At 38.5% G+C, this 21,894-nt stretch overlaps 1 protein-coding gene across 3 annotated transcripts in view; it reads right to left on the bottom strand.

The window, feature by feature from the left end:
• CTTNBP2 (cortactin binding protein 2) overlaps positions 1-21,894 on the bottom strand; it is a 376,816-nt gene that overhangs the window by 158,385 nt on the left and 196,537 nt on the right. For 2 of the 3 annotated variants that reach the window (XM_074367170.1, XM_074367169.1), the window contains exon 4: positions 768-870. The exons of the other annotated variant lie outside the window; for it this stretch is intronic. The gene's annotated coding sequence lies outside the window, so the exon portion shown is untranslated. The remainder of the gene's footprint in view (positions 1-767; positions 871-21,894) is intronic. 3 annotated transcript variants of the gene reach the window in all.

Raw genomic sequence — 21,894 nt, 5'->3', positions numbered from 1 at the left:
TAGCGGGAAGTAAAGCATCCTTAGCACCCCTACTGACAAAGATTTGATGCTTAACGTGATCTCAGGGCATGTGCATAATCAAAGACTTAATATATCCAGCAAATAGCTGTAAGGGCTCTGATCTCAAGAAACTGCACCACAGTGCAGATTAGTGGAAACAATAATGGATGAAGGGGTAAAACAAAAGGATGGCCTAGAACAAAGGGTATTCATTTAACTCTGCCTGGCTAAGGATGGTCAATAAATACTCAGAGGGAATGAAACGGAATAAATATCAATGTCCCACCACATATCATTTATGTTTGTCAAGTAATGTGACATCGGAATAGAATTTCTCCTTCGACAGTACGAGTTCCCTAATTCTCAACTAATCCTTTTAATAATTCATCAAGGTGTTTTAACTTAAGTATCTAAACTGGGGAATAAAACTGGGTAAGAACCTTCGACCTTTTACAGGGTTTATATTACGTCTCCACGTGCTGTTATACGTTATGTTGGTTATTTAGCCTACTTTGTATTTTTTAAACCGCAACCAAAATTAGTATGCATTGGTTCTGGTATGGCCTTTTATCCAACAGAACCACAGTGTGGCAGAGGCAATGCTACGTGTTCTCTAAATCCCACTCAGTCCCACAGGAAGATGGCATTTCCCAGCCTGCCAGGTAGTTCCACTGGGTCAAGTGACTAGTTCTGATAACTCAGCCATAAACAGAACTGGCACATATAACTTTCAAACCAAAGTATAGAGAACAGCTATGATCTCTTACTGTTACTCAGGGATCTAGAAGTCAGCAGTTCCACCTGGCGTAGCTACAAGTTGCGTTCTTGCGTTACCACTTGGGTGGCTTGGATGAGGGCTGCCTCAGAGACCTGCTGGGAGGGAGAAAAATGCTCATTGTGTTATAGCCCTGAGATGTGGAAACTCATGTTTTACCACAGCGTCACCTAAGCCTATCCTGACGAATAAGGAAATTGAGAAAAAAAAAAAGAAAGTAATTAATTTGATATTTAAATTACTGGGGAAAATATAAAAATAAAATACAATTAAAAGTTTGAATTGGAAAATATTTTATCAATCCCCAGTATCTCCATTTAAAAAATAAACCTCCCCCTTCAAAAAAAGTTAATTATTGCAGATACTAACACTATATGTAAAATAGATAAACTAGTTTATACTGTGTAGCACAGGGAACTATATTAATATCTTGTAGTAACCTATAATGAAAAAGAATATGAAAAGGAATATATGTATGTATATGTATGACTGAAACATTATGCTGTACACCAGAAATTGATGCAACATTATAAACCAGTTATACTTCAATTAAAAAAGCAGAAAGAAAATATTTTAAAAGAAATACAGTTCTGCAACATTCTGTGATGCTTATTACCTGTGGATAATGAACTATGTTAATGAGGAAAATGACCATCCTAGACTGCATGAAAATTATACAAACAATAAATTTGGAGAACATGAGGGTGAACTTAATGAATCATTACTGTTTAAGGCCTTTTGATTTAAAAAGTTACTGATCCTAGGTAAAATTAATTTTATTCATCAGTAAGACTCTAAAAATTACAGAAAATACATAAAACCACTTTTGCTGCAAACAGCAGAGTTGATTTTCATATACATTTGTATTATACAAATTGGACTAACTTGCCTCTGCCCATCATGGCCTTTCTCCACTTTAAAGATGACTAGTTTCCAATGCTGTAGGTCACGGGTTGTCAAACTATGACCTGCAGCCTAAATCTAGCCTGCTGCCTGTTTTTATAACAAACTTTTAGAGGAACACAGCCACAGTAACTCATGTTGTTCTGTCTCTGGCCGCTTTCACTCTGCTACGGCTGAACCGAGCAGTGGCATGGAGGCTGTGCAGTCTGCAAAGCCTGAAATCTTCACTCTCTGGCCCTTTATAGAAAAAGTTTGCTGATCACTACACAAAAGAAAGGAAAACCACAGCAAAAATGCAAGAACAAACACAAAATTTGGTCCTTTGTGTTCTAGGGGATTCTCCATGGCATTTTTAATTATATGCCATTTTCACCTCAACACTGACTTCAGAACCTATACCTATGATGGACGGAATATTTGCGTCCCCCTCAGATTCAGATGTTGAATGAAACCCTTGGCCCAGTAGGATGGTATTTGGAGGTGGGGCCTTTGGGAGGGAATTGGGTCATGAGGGTGGAGCCCTCATGAATGATATTACTGCTCATAAAATTGTGAGAAGAGGTTGGGGAGCTAGTTAACTCTCTGCCTTGTAAGCACACAGAGATAAAACAGGCATCCATAAATCGGAAAGAGGGCACTCTCCAAGAACCCGACCATGATCACTCTCTGATCTTCAGCTTCCATCCTCCAGAACTGTGAGAAGTACATTTCTGTTCTTCATCAGTCACCCAGTCTATGGTACTTTGTTCTAGCAGCTTGAACTAAGACATGTCATAGGATGGGAAATCACAACACCTGGTCTGTTTATCTCAAATTCTGGATGAGAGTAAAAGGTATTTTAAAGTTTACCATATATAAGGTTCATCTTCAATATATTACTGGGTTGCTTTTAATTCTTCCTCCAAATTATCTTGCACATTTCTATCAGAATAATCTAATTACTGGTAAGATGTCCAATAAATAGCTCTTCTTTATTTCCTCTCCTTTGATAATTAATATTCAGTGGCTTCCTAATGTCCATGGTATCAAACAGACTTTTCTGCTCCCCACAATCTTATTTTATTTCACTCCATGAAGTTCTTTCTGTGTCATTCAGATAAAAAATTTTCATTCCTTTCCATATACCATATCAGAGAAAACTGCATTTGCCTGTAAGTGACAAGAAAGCATGATTACACTGGCTTAAATAAGGGTTAATGTTTTCCTCCCATATAATAAGAAACTGGGAGGTGAGAGGCTGCTGGTGTTAACTAAGCAATTCAACAATTTGGGGCTTGTATTTCTTGAATTCCTTGGGCTTTTTTCTCATGGTCACAAAACGGCTACTGAAGCACAGTCATCAAATTCATATTCAAGCCAGAAAGAAAAGAGAAGGGGGAAAGGTTAGTGTAAACTAGAGTTGTCCCTCTTATCAAGAAAGCAACAACTCTGCCAGAAACTCCCAAGCAGAATTCTATTCACATGACTTAACATCCAGGACTAAGTCTCAGGGTCACATGACCACCCCTGGCTGCAAAGGAGGCTGGGAGAATATGTAGCTTTTCTGGATTCTGAGTGGAGGCAGGAAAGGACAAAGGGGCTAGAAAAGTATGTTGGGGAAGCCTTCCAACAGAGTCTGCCATGTATATACTGTCATTGCTTCCTTCATGTTGTGGCACATATTCCTCCCCTACATACAATACTCCCTCGATCTCTCCTTAATCCAAACTCAACTCGTTTTTTTCTTTTCTTTTCAATGTCCAGCTTAACACTTCATCTCCTTCATTAGGTATATTCTGAAACTTGTAACCTCTACAATCTCTCCTTTCTCTGAACACATTTTCCACACAGACACATTAAAAAATCTGTTTTTAAAAACCAAAGTATGCTCTATGTATGTCACACTCATTCATCATTGTCCTGATAGGATACTTAGTTCTTGATGGCAAGACTGTCTTCAGTAACTTCCACAAAAGTCAGTCTCTTTCAGGTAAAATCAGATAGTCTATAAAATATATATCCTTTTTATTTAACTGCGAGATTATGTTTCAAAAGACCTCAAGGAGTTTATTAATGATTGTGTTTTTTTTTAACTATTACATGAATTTTGACTTTACAATAATAAGACTGAGCCCTTAAATCAATACAAACGTGACTTTAAGGTTACATCTTATACATATTGATACATTTAACATGGTTAATAAGACAAAGATACCAACTTTAAAATGCAATGCATTTTTTACATCATTAAAATTATTTTGACTATCTGGAGACTGATTACTTGCTTACGGGACTGTGAGAATTCTATTCATGTACACTACATATGAGGCCACCTTACTGATAACTTTCTAAAAATGTGAAATAGCCAGGAATTTAAGCAAGTGTTTGGGTTTTTAAGTAACTTAAAACTTAAAACAAAAAAATACCTCTTCTCTGGGCCCCCTAAGCAACTTTTAAAAAGCTCTAGTCTGTTTTTTAGCACTTCATTCCCTATAAGGTAAATCTTGTTTATTCCCCCACTCTTCTTTAGCGCTTTGTGTTTTCCTTTCTGAATTAAGTGTTTTTAGATTTGCATTGCCCTGTGAAATACATGCTTTTTCCTCACATCGGAATAATTCTTTCTCCAAACTACCAAATAACCTGGAAATTGTTTTACTCTCCTGGGTGGAGATTTGAATGGCTGCATATAATTATAAAAAACATAATCTGCAGGTGATTGCAAATGTACGGACACTTTTGAAAAAAAGATGAAAACAGGAATTAGTGGAGGGAATTCATAGCTGATTTAAAGTGAACTGAAGTATTGGGTAACCATGTCATTTTAGATCAAGGCCCCCATCAACACAAACACGCTCTTAGAGTTCAGATAATTTGACAGTAAAAGAAGCAGGCAGGCCACAGGAAGAGATTTGAGGATGTGGCTGGCCCCAGTCTTGGCCTGCTTCTCAGGGAGTAGGCCCTTGCACTGAGAAAGAAACCATGCACCTTTTGAAGTTATGCGACTTCAATCACAGGTCTTTATATACTGATTAACTGCCTCTCTCAGCAAGAAGGATGAGCCAGCTAGTTCACTTAGCACAAAAGAAACCAGTTTTGCAGCTCATGAATTAACCCTTCAATTGCCAGGTAAACTATTTTTCAGGATAATGAAAACAACGAAATAACATGTTTCAAAGGATAGGCCGGCAAAAATACATGGTGATTATCTTCTAGCTAAACTTATGCTAAGTTTATTAAATAGATTTATTAAATAAGATTTAAGCTCATTACCTAACATCCTAGAATGGTTGCTAAAAACCCAGAGGTGGCAAGGGATGTGAGAATTAACAGACTGGAACATTCCTGTGCTTGCAGTCAGCAGCAGTCTGAATCCATTCAAAACATGAAAGGAAACAGAATAGACCTAGATTCACAGAATGCTATCATATGATTGATGTTTGGGAGAACTGAGTTGTTTAAATTTCTCACGTACGATTTTATAGAGTAATGCTTCTACCACCTTAGTGTGCCCACAAATCACCTGGGAGCTTATTAAACTACCGATGTTGATTCACTGCATCTGGATGAGTCCTGGGACCCTGCATGTCCAGCCATCACCCAGTTTACGTGGCTGCTGTTGCTCTGTGGACCACATTGTGAAACAGCTGTGAAGCAACGTGGTGCTAGAGGACTCTAAGCCTTAACTCATCAGCCTTAACCCATGCTCCAAAGCAATGCTGGAACCTTCATTCCCTCACATTAGTCATGTTGGGGGGAGGGTGTTCTCTGCATTTCTATAGCCTCTCTTACCCTCAGCCCCAGCCTTAGCTCTACAAGACTGGTGGTGGCCTTCCCAGAGGTGTACTGTCATTAGATATAGGTAGGTAGCCATATACATAACATGGGATCATTTGCATTATTTTCAAACAACATAGGGACTGCTTTATTAAAATCTTAAAGAAATTCAAACATACAAATAGAACAAGTAGAGAAAGTAGGAGAAGACAGTTCATAATGTTAAAAAAAAATTCACCTAAGTATATAAGTTTTCTGACTTCTTTGGCACATGTAGAACATATTTTAGGCCAAAATACAAGGCTGAATTTGCATGCAAGAATGTATTTGTGGCGTTAAGCTTGTAACTTACCCAGTTCTGCCACTTGGACTGATGCCCAAACAGGGAGCAGTAATGACACCTTGCTTTTGTGTATTTAGTTGCAGGGCACTGCCACGTGCATTATCTCTTTAATCCTGATAATAACCCTCTGAGGTAGGTGTTAGTCTTATTTTACAGATGAAGAAACAGAAACTGGGAGGTTCTGGGCCTAATTTCCCAGCTAATAGATGGCAAACTTTGGCCATGCTGATGCTCAGGTCCCACCCTCAGACATTCACAGGTAACTGGTCTAGGGAGTGGCCTGGCTATAGGGATTTTTAAAGCTTCCAACCGCGTCTAATGCAGGATTTCTCAACCTCAATGTTATTGACATTTGAGGATAATTACTGGTGAGGAGGGCTGTCCTGGGCATTGTAGGATGTTTAGCAGCGTCCCTGGCCTATACCCTTTAGATGTTAGTAGCACCTCTCCAGCTGTGACAACTAAATGTCTCCAGACACTGCCAAATAGTCCCGGGGGTGGGAGTGGGGGGCAAGATCACCTGGTTGAGAAGCACTGCTTCATGTATAAAGTTACGAATGGATTACTGATACATAGCTACATTATCAGCAGCAACTGTCAGTTTGTTAATTACTTAATTTACTCATATCAGGGAGGTGGAATAATTCATCATATTTGTCTTTTCCCAATTTCATCAAAATTAGGAGCCAAACTGGACAAACATTTTTGGAATACTGTATTTGTTTGATGAATATCTCACCTAAAAAAGGTTCTGTTCATCTGCAGTTATTAATTCACTCGATTACATTTTCTTAGTGTCACTACCAGCTGGACCAGTATTTCCCAGTCTTGCCTGATGATAAGGATCACCTGGGATGCTTATTCAACCACCAGATTCCTAGGCCCGAACCCAGAACCACCGAATCAGATTTTCCAGGGAGAGGCCAGGCAACCTAGCTACTTTGACAAGGGCCCCCAGGTAATTCTCATTATCGTCAAGGAACTTTGGGAAAAACTCGGTAAGGCATAGATGATCCAGAGGAACAAGACATAGCCTCTCGCTGCCAGGAGACATGTACCCAAATAGTTATCATTCATGGTGGTAAGAACAAAACTGCAAGTGAGTAGGTGCCTGGAATGCAGCATACATGTGGGAGCAACAAGTCTTTTTAGTTGGGGAGGCTTGCTCAGAGAAGGGCGTATGGAAGAGATGTTATCTGTCTTGGATTCTGAAGCACAAATAGAGCTAACCAGGGGTATGAGTCTATTCCAGCTAGAGATAATCAATAGGAGAAAGTCTCCTGTTTTCAGTTTCTAGCTGCCAAGCTTATAGCCGTGCACACAGTAGTGCTCAATAAATATCTATTCTTTGGTCAACCTTAAGCCCACTGCTCATTCACCATGGTGCTCTTTGCCAGTGATTCCACAGACTCTGTATTACCCTCAAATGAGCACGAGAATAATCTGCCTTGGCTAGAAGGTTGCCAACAGATTAACATTTTGCACCTCATTTAAGTACCCTTCATGCATTGGACCATCAGAAGACACTGTATTAACAAAAGATTATCTAAAGCCTCTCCATAATAGTGAGCTATTTTGATACACGTGTGCATGTGCGTATATACACACAGACACACACACACACATGCGCGTGCACATGAATTTTCTGATATTTGATTGACAGCTTCTTATAGAGAGGCACTGATTACCGAAGTGCCTTTATTTTGCATTACATATATTAGTTCTTTCCCTGTAGCTCAGAGGTTTTGCCCCACTCCCTGGTAAAAGACAAGGCGTCTTGGGATGATTTTGCAGGTGTGTCCCTGTAGGGCTCATGGAAAGCATAAAAGGTTTCTGGAGACTTCTTAGTCAAGAGAAGTCGTTTTTTCTTCTTCCTGGAGTCGCGTGCCCAGTGAATGCAGCACACTTCGGGGAGAAAGGCCCAGTGTGGCTGGCATTGCTGCTAGAACAGTCCAGCCATGTGGACTATTATTAAAATTATATGTTTATAGAAAATGGGGCAATTTCAAAGCAGAGCTGTGTGCTCCCTTTCCAAACACCTCCTTGGTTGTTTAGAATAGAATTGTTAAGCAGGTGAACTGATTCTTTTCGTTTCCAGCATTCACAGCTCCCACTCACATCTTTGAAAATGCCTTTATGGTATCTACTTACGGTAGTCAAACTGCGAAACTTAAATGATATACATTAAGAAAACAATGGGCCCCCGTGACTGTTAACGTTTTGTCATCACAGCGGGAGTCAGGGATCCTAGAGGGCCCTGCATTGTTCATGCAGCCGTGCAGAAACAATACACGGTACAGTGTCAGAAATCGTCAAGATCCCCCTTAATGTGAGCCATATCACCGCCTCCTACTCTGCCCTGCGGTGCTTCCCCCGCACTCCTGCCACCCCCGCCACCCCTTTTTTCTTTACACCTATGGTAGCTCTGCGGGGATGGAAGCCCACATCACCCCATCATGATTCCTGCCTCTCACGTCTCGTCTCTCTTGCTCCAACGCCAACCCACCCCTGGTGAGTGTTCTTGGAGCTGTACCGCCGCCACTAAAGAACAGCCCTGAACAGCCAGGACGAGTCCACAGGGGGCCTGAGAAGGGTCCCACAGGGAAAATTTTGCCTCACAGCCTCTGTTGTGACATTGCTCAGTGGGGCAGGAAAACACCACAATGAAGGACCCAGAGGAAAATGGCCTTTTGTGAAAGTGGAAAGATATCTAGGTGTGGACTTTCCACATTTAAAGATACTAAATGATGCAGTTACTGTAAGTACAACATCTCAACTTTTAGACACTGAGGGTCCCTGAAGTACGCAGCACATGCTCCTGTGACTTCAAGGACTCCTGTAACGTTGGTCCACACCTCATCTGGTTACCTGGCTTCAGCCTTCAGCGGAGCCTGCCCTGCCAGGAGGGAGGAAGGACTGAGAAGAGAACTGGGAAGCAGCAGATGTGCGCTTACGTTTTCCCACTTACTAACTCCATGAACTTGGGCAGTTTGCATTCCTTTCTGAACCTCCACATAAGGAAAACGGGCATAATAACATTTCTCTTACTGGGTGGCTGTGAGGCACAAGTAAGGTCATGCATAGGAAATTACTTTGTAAGCTGAAAAACGCTACACAAATGTAATCAATCAGTATTGATAATGAGAAAAAAAAATCAATGCACTGGCTTTGCACTCATCCAGTTTTTTTGTACTATTTAAATGTAACCTCTTTGCAAATGAGGTTCAGATATTTTGTCAATTATTGGCATCATTAGAAATCAACTTGTCAATATTATTTTTAACTGACTGATAATAATGTAATCATGCAGAATTGCATTAGGTATAATAAAAAAAAAAAAGAACCTACTTGAAATAGTTATAAGGTTTAAAAACCATGGCACTATTTTGGGCAGCTGACCAAGGAGGAAGATTGGCTGAAGTTGAGCTAGTATCTTCTCGTCATAATCAGAGTTAGGTATTTCTGCCTGTAAAAGGGCTGTTTTCTTCACATGGAAGCTAATTTCTCTTAGACTATGACAACCATGTAATTCTTCGCTAGACATTATTTTTAAAGGTAGCATAAGATACGGTGCACGGCATGAGTAATACCCTAAAGCATTTTGTGTTGCATAATGATACCTGCAGGTATGCATGCTATAAACTTACTTTCAGTATTTTCAGGCACTGCGGTTCTGTGATCATGACCTTCCTCTTGGCCTCATTTATCCATTCTCTTGTTCCCATTCTTTTTCTTCTGCTTGCTATTTTCCCCTCTCTTCCTTTTTTTTCTATTCAGCTCTTTGTCTTTCCAAAACCAAGAAAAACTTACAATTGGTCACATTCAATCAGATAGACTGCTTTTGTCAGGTATCAGATCAAACTTTGGCTGAATTCCTTGCTTTTGAAATCCCAGTCTCCAATAAGGGAGATTCTCTGATGACAGATGTGGAATACACTATTAGGCCACTGCTGTAGAGGGAGAGGTACATGCAGGTGTGTTTGGAAAAAAAGCAGCCATCCATGCTAAGAAAAAATGTGGCAAGTGTGGTTATCCATTCAACACACTCTGAATTAATCAGGGAAGGACAGGAAGGCTGTTTGACACACTAGAAATACGCCCAGGTTATCTAGCAAACAAAATGTGCTGGCATTATAAATTGGTTGAGTGACCTTTGATGAGAATTAAAATGCTACACATAGCTCTAATGGATTATTTTTCATTTTGTCTTCTTAGTCTGATAAATCTGTGAGAAGACAGAAACATATGTAACCTACATATTTGCCCTTAATATTATTGTGATTTTCTGAGTTTTCTCATTAATTAGAGTTATTTTCTCCACATGCTCAAATTGTCAGAGTATGAATAAGAGAAAATGTCTTAATGATATGATTTATTACAGCAGCACAGGATGTTCAGAGGTAGATAGTAAAGACCTTTTATGCTTTTTTCTGTTTTCATAACCAAGTTGTCAGAAAAATTAGATGTGAACAATTCACATCCTAGGACCAGGAAACCTCAGTTGCCATTTTAGTGGCTTCTTCATTTCTAGCCCTGAAATAATACATGCCCAAAATACAGAACTGGAGTATAAATTTGGTTCTTATATTGTTTGGGACCCAGCCTTAATATCTAAGGATTTTTCATATTCTTATCATATCCTTGAATTCAATTTAAAAAAACAGATTGAATTCATCAGCCTTGAAAAGAAACAGAGTAGAATTTTCACTTTGGTTGATATTTTACTTTGTGCTGCTGCAATTAAAAAAAAATCTTTTTGCCTGCCATGAAGTATAATATCAACTGGTTGCAATTTGGGGATACTTTTTAATCTTTTTTGAATTTACCATAAATAACATACATATAAAGGAATTTTAGTAGAAAATGTTTATTCGCTCTGGTTTAAAACAAAAGTAGATTTCATTATTTAAGGTAAATGTTTTTTGAAATGACTAATAGAAGGCATTAGGTAATGCAGACAAGTGTTGACAGAAATATTAGGTTCATAAAGACCATTTTAAAATACACATAGTCCTTTATTAGGAAAAGTCTGTTTTCGTTGGGTTGATCAAAATTATATTTCACATATTGATCAACAAATGGGTAAGTACTTAAAATTTTAGATAACCTCATTTTTCTAGCATAGATTGTTTATATCTTCTAGGCTAGAAACTGTGTCTTGGGTGTTTGTATTTGTTTGGTACCAGGCAAAATACCTCACTCAGTAGGGTTCTGATAACTGCTGGACAGTGAAATGGGCTCCACTTGATCTTTCTTCCTCCCCTGTCTTTCAGCTACAGCCTCCTACTCCGTCCTCTTCCCGATTCCGAGGAATCCTAGGAGAGATTTTCCTCTCTCTGCTGTCCCTCTTCTTCTAGCACGTACCACAGACCAGTCAGTGCTGGCTCAAACTTGCCTCAGGGACTTGAAACTCCCCTGAGCGAGGGGAGGCCCCAGCCATGCCTCTCCGTCCTGCCGTGGACCCATCAGCACTTCTGCTCTGAGATCAGTGCTGAGCTGGGTGAAGCAGCAGCATTAGCAGCAGATCTGAGAAACCAGGTTCCCCGAGCATCTTTTCTCATAGTTCTGAGGCTTGTAGAGCTGCTCATTGAAGACCCTGCCTCCAGCGTTAGCTGAGCATCCCACCGCCTACTCTACAACACGCTTCATGAAAGGGCAACTCGTTACCCAAAAACTTCTTCATGCACTGGCAAGGTCATGATGGATCTGTGACATAAAAAGTGTTTACAAGCTCCAGAAAGAACACATCTGCTTCTGTCTCAACTCAGAGGGACTCCACTGTTCAGATGCTCCTTATGTTCTGCAAACCCACTCTCATTCTCATCACACCAAAATTAACTTCAAGAGCCTGCCTATATGAGGAAAACCTTCCAGTTAAAAGTGAGAATATAACCAGTGTGACTACTTAAGGTCAACAGAATCACCCACCATTTTTCCCATGAAATTGTTCATTTTAAAACTGGACTTACTTATTTCTCTAAAACATTAAATAAAATGCATACTTCTTGACCTAATAAATGGCTATTTACTTTTTCTAAGCTTTCGACCTCTCCCTCTTCACTGGCCTTTTCTCTCCCATCCAAAACAGCCCTCTGCTCATCCTCTGATCTTCTCTTTACAGTCAGGCTCCTTGCTCTCACAGCTCCATCCAGCAACCACACCCCACCAATGGCGTTCTGACTTAACCTCCCATTAAAACCTTCCTCTGGAAAAAACAAAAAACAAAAAACAAACCGAATGGTCTCCCAGACGCGCTATCCTTTGTGTGACTTTCAATCCCCTTATTTTTTTTTCTTCTGAAGCATCTCAGGTTCCATTTTCGTTCCTCTACTGTCCTTAGGCTACATTTCCTTGCGTGTTTTTATTCAGACCCACATCTGTAATCAGTCAGGGTTCTCCAGAGAAACAAAACTGACAGGGTAGGTAGGTAGACAGATAGACAGAGATAATATAAGAAGGTCTACTATAGGAATTAGATCACATGGCTATGGAGGCCAAGAAGGCCCGCGATCTGCCAAACGCAAGCTGGGGAGCGGGAAAGGTGGTGTGTAATTAACCCCGTCTGAGTCTGAAGACCTGAGAACTGGTTCTGCGGATGGGGAGAGGCAATGGTGTAAGTCCCAGTCTGAGGCCCAAAATCCCCTAACCAGGAGCGCCAGGGTCCAAGAGGAGGAGGGAATGCGTGTCTCAGCTCAGTCAGAGAGAATCCACTCTTCTTCTGCCGCCTGATCCTCCTCAGGCTCTCAACGATCGGATGATGCCCTTTCACATTGGTGAGAGCCATCTTCCTAGACCTACTTTACTCAGACTGCAGATTCAAATGCTAATCTCTTCCAGAAATGCCCTCACAGACAAACCTGGAAATAATGTATTACCAGCCAGCTGGGATCCCTGAGCCCAGTTAAGGTGACATAAACTTAATGATCAAATATCATCTAAATGGCTGTGACTCCCAGATTCGTTGCTTTGGTCCAGATCTCTTTTTTGAGTCCCCAGATTTCATTTGCATTTGCCCGTCAGACATCTCTGTTTAGACATGCCACAGCGATGGTGTCCCAAAGAGAATTCATCATCTTCTATATCGATCCTACACTTTGCCCCCATGACTCCTCTTTTGGATTTATCTCATAAATGACACTTTCTTAACTTAGCTGCCAAGCCAGAGATCAGGGTATCATCTCAGATCACTATTTCTTCTTTGAAGCCCACATTTTGTCAGGCTCTATATTCTGCTGATCCTGCCTCCAAAATAATTTTCATGTTAGGCTCCATCTCTATTACTGTGCTTACCTGTATAGTCCATGACCTTGGCATCACTTGCCCATTTGTCTTTATAGGTCACTTTCTGATTGCCCCACTTACAGCTGTACCTCACTATCCTTCACAAAGCTGCTGAGGTGACATTTCTAGTGTGAAAATCTGATCCCTGCCTCCACAGCTCAAAATTCTGCCGTGGCGTCTGGTGACCTGCAGATAAAACCTGCAGTGTTTGGCTCAGTAAAGTCTTACATGATTAGGACCCTATCCAACCTCCGCTCCCACCTGTCCTGAAATTCACCCACTCTGCTCACCTAACACTTTACATTCTGGGAATCCTGAGCCATTTTTGGTTTTTGCTGACACTTGGGCATGCTGTTTCTTGCCTGCCATGCCCTCCACATTACTCTGCCCATTTTTCAAGGCTAAGTTAGACACTGCCCTCCTGTAAAGTTTATATTTTTTCCCCTTTGGAATCACATATTTCCATGTACTTTGGCCTTATTTCATTATAACTGCAAGGATCCTTTCTGTTTGCTTCTGTCTCTCTATTAGATTGTAACCTTCCTGGAGGCAAGGTTATATGTTTCCATCTACATATTTGTACATACAAGTGTCCAACACAGAGTAGGAACCCAATAAATGTGTTAAATCAATGAATAACTGAATGAATAAATGAGCGAAATTACTAAAACAGTCAGGGGTTTTGAAGTTATGTGATGCCACATCTTTTTCCATTTCAACTTTTTATCTTGACTCTGTGCAGACACATCATTAATTAAATTCTAGGTGCATGGCAAGCCTTATAGAATAGGATTATATTTCTATCGCTATCTAAGATGAAGATAAAAATATTTGCATGTAAATGAGACAATACCCGGCCTCTGAAAAGCACTCTCAATACACCAGATAAACTCCATTACCTGTTGGGAAATAAATGAAAATGAATCCACTGCAGTAATGGGTTTTCAGGCCAATTTTCCAAGCAAGAGCTCATTTCTTGTTGAAAGTAAATATGCTTCTCAAGCTTATGAAATCAGCTATTGCTTATGTGCACACATGCATTGAGGATGAATTCACTTCTCATTCAGGGTCCATGAGGTTTGAAATAAGCCCTGAGTATAAGCACGACATCTGTAGGTTCCACAAATTCTGTTTGTTCAAGTTAACAAGCAAACCCTTAAGTTTCCAGATAATTTGAGTTATGAGGGTATCTCTCATTAGAAGCATTTGCTCTTGTCTCTAAAGAGAGAACTATTTAATTCTAGAAACTGAAGTATAAAGCAAAAAAAAAAAAAAAAGCAGAAAAATGCCCTCATTCTTTTGGTGGTTTTAATTTTTTTTCTTTCCTTTTTCATTCATGCCCTCCTTAATCTCTTCAATTCCTTTCTTGAGCCACCAATAGCAGGATGTGCGAATTTACTACATGCTCGCACTAGACTAAACAGTCATTTTAACAATATTTAATCCTTTTAAAAGCCCAAGGAGATGGATACTATTATCATCTCCATGTAACAGAGAGGGGAACTGACCCAGGCAGAAGAAAGTCACACAGCTTGTAAAGCCAGGGCTGGAATCCAGGTCTGATTCCAAAACATGGCATGTAACCGTTTGTGGCCCACCTCATCCAAAGCATGGTTAAAACTTGTGAGATGGAAAATTATTCCACCTCCTCTTCAACCTCCTCTCACTCTGCTCACCAGGAATTGAACACATTCTCTTATTATCACATGACAATGTGTACTTTATAAAATACTCAGGTTTACAGTTAGTCGTGCTGATTCTGATTTGTGAGATGTAGGAACTGGCTCAGTTAAATGCTCCAAAGAGTCTAGGATTAGGAGATATAAACTGCAAACACAGAATAGATAAACAACAAGATCCTACTATAGAAGCACAGGGAACTAGATTCAGTAACTTGTAATAATCTAAAATGAAAAAGAATATGAAAAAGAATCAATGTATGCATAACTGAATCACTCTGCTGTACATCAGAAAGTAACATAACACTGTAAATCAACTATACTTCAATTAAAAGCATATTCTCCAAAGAAAATAAAGGGAGTTAGGAGGGAACTTTTCTACTTCCTGGTCACATTACTGAGAAACAACAAAACCAAACCAAACTCAAGAAAATGGAGAAATTTCAGGTAAAGCGGCACTGGCAAACTTTTTTTTCAGAGGACAAGATGGTAAATATTTTGGATGTTGCAGAAGCTTTTCAGTCTCTGTCACGATTATTTGACTCTGCTGTTATAATGTGAGAGCAGCCACAGGCAAGACATAAATGAAAGGGTGTGGCTGTGTTCTAATAAAATTTTATTTTACAGAAACAAGTGGTGGGTCAGAAAATGGTCCACTGACCATAGTTTGTTGACCTCTGTTTCAAAGTGTCCAGATATATTTCTTACCTTCTGTTTTCAAACCAGATATTTGGAAATACCTAGATGATTAGAATGTAGGTAAGTGATGGAGACTGATAGCATTTTAGTCCTATCAAGATTATTTTTGTACCGCTTAGCTATTGCCCCACTGTTTAACTGTATGTGATAAGAGTTCAAAGGGAGGTGATCTATTTAAACTCTAGTAGCAGGCTGTCTGGCAATTTGTGGCATCAAACTGTGAAGGCTCAGAAAAGCTTTTGACAGCTATGGAACTGCGTTTGTACAATTTGGAATTGCACTCTTAGCTGGGAGGATTGAAATCCAGACTCAAATATAGATAATGCAAAAAGGTGCTATAAATCCTTGCATTGAAATTGTCAAGCAAAGCTGCACACAGAAGTTTCATTATCCAAACAGATAAATGGCAAGTTTTTTCCTCCCAGAACACTAGAAACAAGGAAAGTCAGAGCCCTGTATACAAATTTCAGTTTTATGGCTCTTTTAAAGTTCTGCTTTATTTTTGAAATGGCAAGCCTACTTTAATGTCGTTGTTATTGTTATTTTCAGATGGATGTGGAATGGCAGGTAAGTCTATGAGCGCAGAATGAGTTGGGAGTTCCACTTTGTCACTTCTTAGCTGTGTGCACAGTTCTTAAAGCTTTCTGAGCCTGTGCATAAAGCACACACATAGCACACACCTGGCACACGCTAGCTTCTCAACAACTGTTCGCAAAAAATGATGCTCTGTCTCTTCTCCTTGATTTCTCCTGCCTCAAGGTGAGGATCTCTGTTTCACTAGAAATAAAAGGGAAAACTGAATCTAGATGTTGAATTCTAACACTGGCTCGAACACTAAGGTGAAAGGCTTGCAACTATTTCAAATGACTGATCCTAGTCTACAAACAGCTTCCACATCTTTACAGTCACTCATTACCAGTTAGTCTTCTCCCTCAGCTTTTCAGTGATAGAAAATGAAATTGTCTTCTTGTGGCTTTTCGGTATCATTAAAAAATAATTTGTAATGTAAACCTGTTGTATGCATTTAATATTCTGTATAAAGGACACATGTTGACCTTCAGTGTACTTGGCTAATGTGCTTCCCCTGGGTAATGTATACAGTGCAGAAGCAGGGATGGGGAAGAGCAAGCTAAAATTTGCCCACTTTACCAATACTTCAGGAGCAGGAAATACCGATGCACAGCAGAAACCTGTGCACATCTTGTTTACTTTACCTCTGTCTTAGGACTGGGGGCAGAAGTTTCCAAACCTTTATATCCCATGTCTAAATTCTATAGGATTGAGGGAGAGATGAATAATGCACAAAAGACAACCAAAACTAAAAACGTCATAAAAGAGCTGTTCAGAAATAGGCTGATATTATAGGGAACATATCTGTTACTCTGTTTGCCACCCCAACCCGAATCCAATCTCTGCCTTTCTCTTGCTGTCTGGTTTTGCGTTGGGTTCAGTCAATGGGAGGCACCGGCAGAAAATGGGAGGGTGGGAAGAAAGAGGGTATTTTATTCCCCAATTCTTCCTGCTTTGGCCCTGAGACTGTGTGCATCCCTGCAGTTTCCAGCAGGCAGCCCCTCCCCACAGCCCCAGTTCTCATGGGGCTCAGGGAACACTTTCCTCCCCATCCTCCTCAGAAAGGCGGGAAGGGCAGCTTTGGGTACTTCACTAAATCACACCTGTTCCTTTAATCTTGCTCCCACTTCTAGAAGGAGCCCTTTCTGTAAAGTCTCTTCATTTGAACTATTTGGAAGTAAATTCTGTTTTCTGCTATGTTCTTGACTGATATAAGGAATATTTTGAAGGCGGCCTAATATGGGCAAAATATTTGGAATTTCATTCTGTATCCCCACTCTTTAGATTATTTTGCTGCATTCAATTGTTTCAAACTTTTCTCCCCATCAATTCTTCTAATGTCATGTTTATTTTAGAGACTAAATCATGTTCTAAAACACTGAAGTCCACACAGATCTGTCCTTATCAGAAAGCAATGAGGTCCCATTTTCTACATCATCAACCAATCTGAACAGTACTCTGTATAAACTAATTCTGATGTGAATAATGTTCTAAGAGTTAACTCTTCATACAATAACATCAGAAAGAGAAGCTGCAGTGAACAAAGAAATCACATTTTTCATTTTTTCCAATGCAATCATTCCCATTCAAATGTGGGTCCCAGAATCCATAATTGTAAGACCTTCAGTCTATGACAATTTATATTTCTATGTGAGTGTACGTACATTTAAGTGCATGCCTACATGTACATAGACTATGCACATAACATAGATATATAGATAGCTATACATATAGACATAAAACTTTAAACACTATAGTATTTTCATGTGTAGCCCATGGAACTTATTTACAGTGAATGTTCCACCCCCTACCCCCCAACATTCCTAATATAAAATTAGACCCTTCCATATATGGGCATCATTGCAAAAAACAGAAATCCCAGTCTATAGAAAAATTATGCAAAGGCAACACTTTAAATAATAGAAGCCGTTTTCAGGATTGTTTCTTAAAACTTAAATATAATTCTCATCAAAATACTTCTATAAAAAGAAGGTAGAAATCTGACCTTCTCAGGTAATTAGACAACCAGACGGCAAAACGAGACTTTAGCTGGCACTAACCAGGGCTGCTACAATGTCTCCCATTTCTCCTAGAGATAAACAGCACATTGTAGGAAGGAGTACAGGCAGAGATGTTCAAGTGTTGCCTAGAAGGATGAGGTTTCAATTATACAGTGTAGAAGAATGAGATCTGAGCAGTTAGAAGATGCTCTCCTCAAACTAGATGGATATTTAGATGACTAAGGGAAAAACAATGAGAAAGGCTGTGAAATCAATGCCTGCAAGGTGCAATCATCTCCAACAGACTGGAGCACTCATTCTCCCACTGGGCAGGCGTGGACAACGCCCGTGGACTGGGGAAGCTCTCAAAGTTTCGGGCAGGATAGTTAATGCGAAGTTTGATGCCTTCCCAGACTCTAAGGCCTTGTTACACATATGAATATATCTCAGATTATGTATTCTTTCTACTTCTTTAAAAAAATTTTGATGTATTTATTTATTGAAGTATAGTCGATTTACAATGTATTAATTTCTGGTGTACAGCATAGTGATTCATATATATATATATATGTTCCTTTTCATACTTTTTCTTTATAGGTCATTACAAGGTACTGAATATAGTTCCCTGTGCTATACAGTAGAACCGTGTTGTTTATCTGTTTTGTATACAGTATCAACGTCTACAAATCCTGAACTCCTAATTTATCCCTACCCACCCCCTTTCCTCCTAGTAACCATAAGTTTGTTTTCTATGTCTGTGAGTCTGCTTCTGTTTTGTAAATAAGTTCATTTGTGCCCTTTTTTCCCCCTTTTTCAGGTTCTACACATAAGTGATATCATACGGTGCTCTTCTTTCTTTCTGACTTACTTCACGTAGTATGACACACTCCAGGTCCATCCATGTTGCTGCAAATGGCATCATTTTATTCTTTTTTTTATTTAAAAAATCATAGTATGTTCCTTTTACTTTTGATAAACTTTTGTGTAGTTTGTTGTTTTCCTTTAATATGAACAAATGTTGTATTTATGTATATATTTCAGGTGCACATTTACAATATTACTTTTGGTAAAAGTATACAGGACTTGTGCACAAATTCACTAGGTAATGGCATATTATTTTCAATGAGTTGTATACCATTAGCAGTTGATGAGAATTTTTCTGGCTCTCCATCCTTACTAACATTTGAAATTATTAAATTAAAAAATTTTTTTCCTATCTAGTGGGGTTAAAATGGATTCTCATTGTAGTTTTAATTTGCTTTCCCCTAATTCCCTAATGAGGTCTATGTGTCTTCTGCATTATACACAAATATAATACAAATGTCTTATATATAACATAATACAGACATCTTATATATTGTAAGACAGTTGTATTCCTTCTGTTGAGACCTGGGGAAGTATTTTGCTCATTTTTTTTCCAGTGGATTACTTGCCTTTTAGTGTTTTACTCATTGTTCTGTGAAAGGTTTTTTTTTTTTTTTTTTTTTAATATATTACAGATCGCAATCCTTTTCAGATTATAGGTATTAAAATATCTTTTGTGGTTTGTGATTTGTCTTTTCATTCTTTTTGGTGTTCTTTGATGAACTGAGTTGTTAATTATGAGGTAGTCAAATTTGTCACTCATTTTTCATATTGAATTGCACTTTTTTGGGTCTTATTTGAGAAATTTTCTTCTACCTTAAGGTCAAAAATTATTTTTAAGTGATTTCCTAAAAGTTTTTTCCTTTTTATTTGTATATAAGTTTTTAGTACACTCTAAATTAATTTTTGAGTATAGTATAAGGTGAAGATCCAATCTCATTTTTTCATTTGGATAATTAGTTGTTCCATTGCTATCATATTAAATAATCAGTTCTTCCCACTAACCTGCAAAGCCTCATCTGTCACAAATCAATGGTTTATGTATTTCTGGTCTGTTTCTGGCCATTCCTTTTTTTTTTTTTTTTAACTTTTTTTTACTGAGTTATAGTCATTTTACAATGTTGTGTCAAATGGCCATTCTATTCTTTTCCAACCATGTTGCAGTATCACATTAAGAACTACTAAAACATTAAAAACTAGTAAAGCTTTATACTAAGTCTTTATATTTGATAGGGTAAGGCTTCTCATTTTGCTCTTTTTTTTCTCCTTAAAGAATGTTTAGGCATTCTTCATTCTTCGCCCCTTCAAATCCATGTTAAAATAAGGCTTATCAATTTCTATGAAAAATCCTATTCAGTTTTGGATTAGAATTGCATTGGATCTAAATTTAACAACAACTGATATTTTTATTATGTTGAGTTTTCCTAAGTGAATAGTATTCATTTCCCCATCTATTTAAGCTATTTTACATTTTCAATAGAGTTTTATAATTTCTCCAAAGAAGGGTTCTCCTTCTTTTGCAGTTCTTACTACATTTTTTTCCTAAGTACCTTTTTTTAAAGGGTGTGGTTTTTAAATTATGTTTCCTTACTGATTGCTGCTAATGTATAGAAATGTGTCTGGGTGGGAAGGGTATGTACTTAGCATGCATGAGGTCCTGGGTTCAATCTCCATTACTTCCATTAAAAAAGAAGGAAAGAAAGAAAGAAATGCATTTGATTGTCACACATTCATTTTTATTTATGTAGCAAATTTTGCTTAACTATACTAATTTTAATAATATACTTGTGATTTTCTTTGGATTTTTATTGTCATACACCTTTTGTTTCTTATAAATTTTCATTTTTCTCTGTCTATACTGGCCAAGACCTCTGCTGCAATGTTAACTAAGTGCTAGTGAGCATCTCTGTATTTTTCCTGATGTTAAAAGGAACTATTTTGACTTCATCATTAAGTGAGATTTTTGTGCTATGGTGTTTGTAAATGTCATTTCTTAGAGAGTTCCTATTCTATTTCCAGTTTGCAAAGTTTACTGAATTTGAATTTTAATAATTTTTTTCTGCATGACCATATGGTTTGTCTTCTCTAAGCTATATGTGGTGAATTACATTGATTGATCTTTTTAGATTTTCATTTACATGTATTTTAAATTTGCATATAGCAAATTTCACACTTTTTGGTGTGAATTATGCAATTTACAGATAGCAAGATTTTTATTTTTTTTCTGTGTATTAGTTTTGACAAATGCCTAGAATTGTATAACTATCGCAATTAAGGCACAGAACAATTACACATCCCACCCACCCCTCATCCCCGATTTCTCTTGTGGTAACCCTTTATAGTCATCTCCAATCTCATCCTTATCCAGGGGAAACCACTGATCTGTACTCTGTCCCCTACTGTTCCAAAGTGTCATATAAATGAAATCATACAGTAACTAGCCTTTTTGAGTCTGGCTTGTTTTGCTTCACATATTGCATTTGTGACTCATCCACATGATTTCATGTATCAATATTCCCTTTCTTTTAATTGTTCAGTAGAATTCCATTGTATGAATGTAACAGTTTATTTATCTATTCCCGGGTTGAGGAACATTTGTGTTGTCTCTAATTTTGGCAATCACAAAAGAAGCTGCTATAAACATTCATGTACAGGTTTTTAAGTGGACACTGGTTTTTACCTCACTTGGGTAAATAGCCAAGAGTGAGATGTCTGGGTTGTATAGAAAAGGGAATATTGGTTCTATAAAATGATCTGGAAAGTGTTTCCTCTTTCTGTTTTCTGGAAGAGATTCTTCTTGAGTGAGCTTTGGTAATTTGTCTTTCAAGGAAATGGTACATTTCATCTAAGTTGTCAAATTTAAGGCACATAGGGTTGTTCTTGTATTCCCTTATTATTCTTTAGAATGTTTTCAAGGTTTATAGTGATTGCCTCTCATTTATTCCTGTTACTAGTAATTCGTGTCTTCTCTCTTTTCTTGGTCAGTTTGGCTAGAGGTCTATTGATTTTATCTTGTCAAAGAAACAG

The sequence above is a fragment of the Camelus bactrianus genome, chromosome 7, assembly GCF_048773025.1.
Source record: "Camelus bactrianus isolate YW-2024 breed Bactrian camel chromosome 7, ASM4877302v1, whole genome shotgun sequence".
NCBI lineage: Eukaryota > Metazoa > Chordata > Mammalia > Artiodactyla > Camelidae > Camelus > Camelus bactrianus.
This window is presented reverse-complemented; position numbering and strand designations above follow the sequence as displayed.